This window comes from Lonchura striata, chromosome 3 (genome assembly GCF_046129695.1).
Source record: "Lonchura striata isolate bLonStr1 chromosome 3, bLonStr1.mat, whole genome shotgun sequence".
Classification (NCBI taxonomy): Eukaryota; Metazoa; Chordata; class Aves; order Passeriformes; family Estrildidae; genus Lonchura; species Lonchura striata.
The window spans coordinates 50,856,762-50,863,788 of NC_134605.1; positions in this window are offsets into that span (position 1 = coordinate 50,856,762).

Genomic DNA, 7,027 nt, shown 5'->3' on the forward strand with positions numbered 1-7,027 from the left:
TAACAAACTTATATAGCGTACTGTCAAACCTAAGTAGAACATAATTGCTACTCAACAAACAGGCAGCTAAGCAAGTAGTTAGTAGTTCGTGTGATTTTGTTTTCCTGATTTTTTTCCTGAGGAAAAAACTTTTCTAAACTTTTCTACAGTTATTTTTGCTTTTGCTGAAGAACTTGTGGTAGTTTTCTGTTATTGGGAGGAGAGCTATATAAAGACAAGAAGTTAAACATCATGCACATCTTGGGAAATGGAGTGGTGTGTCTGAGTTTTTGAAAGGTAAATTGCTTGTTGGTAGAATTGTGTCGTTAAAGTTCAGGGCTTGACATTTCTCAGTGATCTCAGTCCTAGGTGGAGGTTAACAAAGCTTGGGAAGGATGTAGAACTGATAGTGGAGACAAGGAATAAAGAATTTACAGTCCACAGGGACATTTGGCAGAACTCCTAAGGGTGGGTCTTTACAAACTCACAAAACAGGGATAAACTAATAGAGCGAACTTAGCAACTGTGCTGAATCCTCTCCAACTGGGTAAAAAACAATTCCACCAGGGAGAGATTACGACCACCAACTCATGAACCACCAACCCAGGAAACCCACTGAATCAAGAAAAGAGAAAGGCTGAGCATGCTCACTAATTAGGGTAAGAAGCAAAGAAATAATTCAACCAATTAAGATAGAATATTAATTAACAAGAGGACTAGGTAACTTGCAGCCAATGAACATGAATGCCTTTGTTTGCTAAAATGTAATAAATAGTGAAAATTTTGGAAGTCAGTGAGCTGATTTTGTGGATTTGTCACCCAGCACCTCCTTCTGTGCAGAGCCCTGTGTGGGGATCAGCCTCTTGCACACCAGTTTTTGGACAACAAGAGGATCTCTGTAATTATGTACAAAGATAAAATCACTCCTCTAAAATGTGTAAAGCTGCCAGGGCCATGCAGGTATGTTTTATCCAGACTACATGGGTACAGTTTTCATTGTTTTTTCTCTAAACTATTGGTGTTCAGTTGCAGAGCTAATAATCAGTCTTCCAGGAGAGAGAATAGGAATGAGATATTACAGAGGGGTGTGTGCATACTGTAGCTATAACACCACAAGGATGTGTTAGGTGAAACTGCAACTTTTGCATTCCAGTGTATATTATTTGGGAGAAAAAACTTTCTATAAATCAAACAACACCTTAAAAACCATGTTGGAGAGTTGCTGACTGCACACATAAACTAGTTCACAATTTGGTTCCCTTCCCAAAGGAAACTAGGACATTGACATTTAGGCAAATAGTTGAACCTACACAGTGAATAAGTAAGACAAAACTACCCACAACTGCATCAGAAATTCATATGCCAGTCTTTGTTCTCATCAAAGGCATTTATTTTTATGGAAGTCAACCAGGAAAAAAAACTTTTCTGATATCTTTGATAAGAAATGCACCTTTGAACTTGTTCCAGTACAAATGTTCAGTAAGCACATATATGCTTTTGTAGAGACACATGTAGAGACACAAGCATACAGAATGGGTTGTAGAAAAGCAATTGTTCTTGGCCTGATGATCTGAATTAGAGTCATCTATTCTCTCATATAATTATCTGCTGAATAAGAAGGGAAGATGAGCATGGAAAAATTGCAAGTCAGACACACAAATCGTTAATTCCTTCTGCTGTGTGGAAGGGAAACAAGGCGTCAAATTATATTGAGTGGCCACCTCCTCCAGGTAAGGCAGTGCTTTCAACAGCTCACATAGAATAGAGACAGTTAAGTCCCCTCTGCTTGGACTGGCAGATGCAGGCACTGGTGCAGGCATTCACATCATGCTCTCCGGTGCATAAGCACACATGCATTCATGGATTCCCCTGAGCACCAGCATGACCCCTCTGATGGTCACCTTCTGCATCCAACCCTCCCTTGCCTCCCCCACAGGTCTTCCAGTCACTGGTTGGTCTGGATTGAGGCTACTGCAAACACCCATGCACTCACACTCTCATTCCATAGACACCCCTTGTTCACAAGGCCCTCAGGCGTGGCAGCAGTGACTCCCTGTCAGCGTTATGACCCAGCCTGAAGGCTCCTTACTCACTGGCTGGTCCAGCCTCAAGTTCGCTGGTAAGCACACACACACCCTGCCCCCCATTTTGGGGAAGATACAGCCACTTGCCCCCAGTAGCTGGCACAGGCACCCAGGCTGTGACCCACAGCCCTGCTCCAGCCCCTGTGCCGAGCCCCTCACTCAGCTCACTCAGCCCTGGGAGGGACAGACTGCTCATGCACAGGGCTCAGACAGACAAACACACTCATTGGACCCATTTACATTCAACAGCTCCCTTCATAGCCTTTTCTGCCTACCACCCTCTTTGTTCCTCCATGCCTGTATTCCGCCCCTTTTCCTCTATTCCCTCAGGGATTTGCACACCTTATCCTGTTCCTGTAGCTATCCTAGTCCAGGTCTCTCCCTGGCCTACAGTCCCAGCTGTTGCAAAGCCCAGGGTCTTGAAATGACAACCCTTCCAAACCAAGCAAAGCAAAGGTAAGCCCATTTTCCAACACTTACTTAACAAAAAAATTGTTAGCACAGGTAGAACTTGTCTGATTTCTCTGTGAGGTTTATTCAACTCACCTAGACTTCATGGTGCAAATAAACGTTGGTGACAACGAATAGAAAATTTCTAGTTGTCAGCTGGAAAGATCCAGGAGAATTTAAACACAGAAAAGTATTTTACTAATCCAGGCTGGGATAAGACTTTAATAGGAACCAGAAATTAATCTGACAGAGAAAAAGAAGAGGCATAACTTGGAAGTCTGATTGATCTGTGGAGAGTTTCACTTTCCCGAGATAGCAGATGCAAATAAAGACATCCAGATTGGACTGGGAAGAAATGAAAGTATGTGGGCATGCAGCTACCTTTGGTCAGGTGCATTTTGGTCTGTTGAAGGAGACTGATAATGTATGGACAGGCTCAGGATTGTGTACCAAAGAGTGAAGAACAAGAAAATTTGAAGAGTGTCCGTGGGAAGATGCTGTTTCCAGATATTTTCAAGGACAAAAGGCACAGCATTGATGTTTGCTGGCCAAAAGGGGTGGCCAGCTAGGCTGCTGCCACACTGTCACCTGGTATGCTAACAAGTACATTAAAAGTGTAATACTGCTACCAGTAAGAACCAGGGTCCAGGACTCCCCTTCTACTAAAGGACTCTGATCACTGGCCTTCACAGCTTCGTATCCCCTGGCCAGATGCATCTTCAGCATGGGGAATGGGCAGTGGAGAGTGCCACCCCTGGAATCCTACATAGATGCTACCATTGGAGCCCCTTGGGCAACAGCAAAGGTTTTGCTCAGCAAAAATATATCATGAAGGCTATGTGTGGCAGGATGTTTGTACATGAATGCTCTTCAGAGTTTTGGCTTTCTAAAATAGTTGCACTTTTGCTGTTTGCAATCTGTTTTTATTTCTTTTTCCTTGACTTTCTTTGGTCCATACACAATGTCATGCCTCTGAACTTTACTGGGAAGATGGGCAGAACTGAGAGAGAAGGTATTTTAATTGCTGGGACTGCAAAATGTCACTGCAGCTGGCAGACACAACTGCAGTCGTGCACCAAGGGCACAGACACCTTTTACAGTGGAAACAGCCAGAACTACTGCTTGAGCAGAGGCCACTGTGCAAATCAGATGCACTTTGTGAACATGGCAGTAAGGGACATGTGACAGGAAACAACTCATTAGGGTGTGAAAAACAGGAAGGAAAAGTAGAAAACTCCCCCAAACCATGAATGGAGAAAATAAATAATAAGGAATTAAATTAATAACAGGAATAACACATTTTAGGAAGGGTGCTTGGAGAAAGCTTGACTGTATACAAAAAGATTTTTCTTCTTCTTGTTTGCTTCTTACTATTTTTAGTTTCTGTTAGAAAAGAAACAGTGCTCAATCTTAATTTTTTGCTTATAAAGGAAACCAAAATCCCTGAAAGTAAGTTAGAATCAAAAGCAGTAACAGTGTGTTCAGTAGATAATAGCAGATATGAGATAAACAATGAAGACCCAAGATAGTATTTCATGCACTGTGAATCATGTTATTATAAAGTAAATATGAACTTTACTCCTTTACAGATCGAGGATAAAATCTTCATTTTCATATTGGTCTCAAAACACCAATAATAGGCTATGAAGAAAAAAATGGGGTTTTGAAACATTTTCATCTTTTTTCTCTTAATACTATGCATTTTGAGCAAAATTTTAAAAAATGGTAAGACATGAAATGCTGTTAAGCCATGACATGAAAGTACTGCTTTTCATAGGATTATCTTTGTCAGTGATGTTGGGCTAAGGCTGAAGTTTGCCAGCAATTTTGGGCTGCAAAACAATATCTATGCTTTCCATTAACTATTTTAGTTTCTAGGTGGAAGCCAAAAATGCTTCTGTCATTTTTGATTTTTTTCTTTCTATGGCATCCTACCATATGCTGAGATATTTCACTACATCTTGTGCTGCAAGCCAAACTTTGATATATTGGCAATGCACTGTATGCCCCAGAGTTCTTAAGAGGTGTTTGTGCTGTGCCTGCTGTGGCTGGGGGTGGTCTTAAGTTGGTAACACATGAATAAAGCTGCAGGTTACACAAATGTGTAGTGGGTCTAAAAGGGAGCCAGAAGCACCAGAGGACTGTGTTCTTTACCAAGTTGTTATGTTATTTTCACTAGAGAGGAAGTGGCTATTTTTCCTCAAGAGACTGGAATTTTAAATAGACACTTGCTCATTGCGTTCCCACAATTCAGAAAGATCAGCGACTTGGCTGGCAAAATTGAGTCAAGAAACTGAGTGCTAGTCTTTGTGCTGACACTTAGAGGTATTAAACTTTCTGCTCAAAAGCAAATGTTAGCTATTGATGTTTCAAAGCATAAAAAGTAGATTATTAGATTTAATCCTCTATCATAAAGTAGATGATTCAATTACTTTTGTATTTAAATGAATGGTTTTTACTGATGCTCCAAGAGCTGTGGTCTTGACATTTGTTGCTGAAAAAGGAAAGGAAGCAGGTAAAATTTAGTGATTGAAACTAGTGTACAGACTAACACAGAGAAAATTAATATAAACATAGTTAAAAATCTTCTTTTCCTGTCTAACACTTGACTGAGTGATCTGGTTTGCCGTCAAAATGCCCATATTTGTTGCTTTGCTATGTTATCATCCCAGAGACATCTGTCAGATCAAACTGGAGAACTATTTGTATGTGACACACTACTTCATGTGGATTGAGGAAATACTACAAGCTGGAGTTCTAATGTTGTAACATTTATAGTGCATCTAAATAGGAAAGAAATAGCCTGATTTAGGGAGTAAAGGAGGTAGCAAGAAGAAGGGAAATAGGAAAGCTATGATTCAGGAGCCAGGGTTCAGTTTCTGGTCCTGCTGCTGGCCTTGTCAAATGACTTTTACAGGTGACATCTTTCAGCATGCCCTCAGTTTCCTCTCTTTCTAATGAGAGGAACTAAGGGGTGCTATTGTTAGCATGTATCTCATAGAATAACTACAGAAGAAATCAAATCTGTGTTTGAGAGGAAGTGAAAAGACCTTCAGACTAAATTACATTTCTCTCTACGGCTGGGTATCCTTGAATTTCACATTAAAACACACATACATAGAGAAATTGATGTAGCTACTTCAATAATGTGGATTTTTAACATTTTAGAATCTGCAAGTTAAGCACTGAAGGACTGGTATATCTAACACAAAGGGTTTACATCCTTTTTAAGTTGACTGCCTGCAGTGTTGTTTTTTTAAAACATTCTCAAGAAATAGTTTATTTTCTCAAAACAGAGACTGTACGACTAATAAGATCCCATCTATATAGTCTTCTGATGGGAAATGTATGTTTGGCTGAAATTAAAGCAAGCCTATGTTGTTTTAATTTCATGTAATTTCTTTCTGTTTTGTCTGAGCTGGAATATGATTAACATACATAAAGATAATTCTATAGAAGAGCAGCAGGCAGTCAGTGGGTGAATTCATAGATCCATCCCACTGATAAGCACTCGCAGATCAAAATGAGCTTTGCAGGTCTGACTTTTTGACTTGCTAGCTTCTCCTTACATTTAGTTACACTGGTTCCATCCAGTGTCAAAGCAAGAGAAGGCTGAGGCCATCAGCTGGATGAAGTTTGCATTTAGGACAATCTAGAAGTATTGTCATTGAACTAACTGTTTGGGTCATATGTTCATTGTGGGTTTTGTTTAACTGTGGACCTTGTGCTACTTCCAGAAAAATCCAAATGTCCTTATACTTTTATTTTATCGGAAAAAAATTTCCAGCTTAGGGGAAAAAAAAATCCTAAAATCTACTACCTCTATGTCCAGCCATGACTTCAGAAGTATTTTTGTGAGGAATATGTCCAGAATCCTGTTTAAAGTAACAATATCAAATTGGTTTTGCTCTTCCTTCAAATCAAGTACAGTTGGCAAAGTGTATATCAAGTTGCTTGTGGTGGAAAAAAAAGCATTGATGTCACACATTTTACCTGTTTAACATCACATGGTACCAGTGAATGGATCAATGGGTAAAACTTAACTTTTGAGTTTGCTGGGGAGGTGCATGGCCAGATCTAGGTTATGTTATCAAGGAGAGAGTCTATCTGCATGCACCTTGTATCTAAATGAGTGCACTCCCTAATCTGAGCTTCTACATAACCTGGCCTAAGTGCCACCATGAGGATAAGGACTTGACCGACTTTTGGTTTTACTTAGGATGCTGCTTCTTATGAGTTCCCAAGCTGAATATCAGAGAGCTAACCTAACTCTGGACTGCATAAACGGAGGAACAACAGACAAGCATTGAACAGATGCTATGTTATAACCATAGACTAAATAACTGGGGTAGATGCTTCAATGTCCTGACTATTTAAGCTGCCTAGATGGCTCAAAAATTGAAGTGTGTCCAGGAAAGAGTAATTTGAGATCTGGAGAGATTGCTCCTGGTGAAAAGAAACCAAACCAAGTTGATTGATACCATTTATCTGGCAAAAGGAAAATTGTGGTCTCC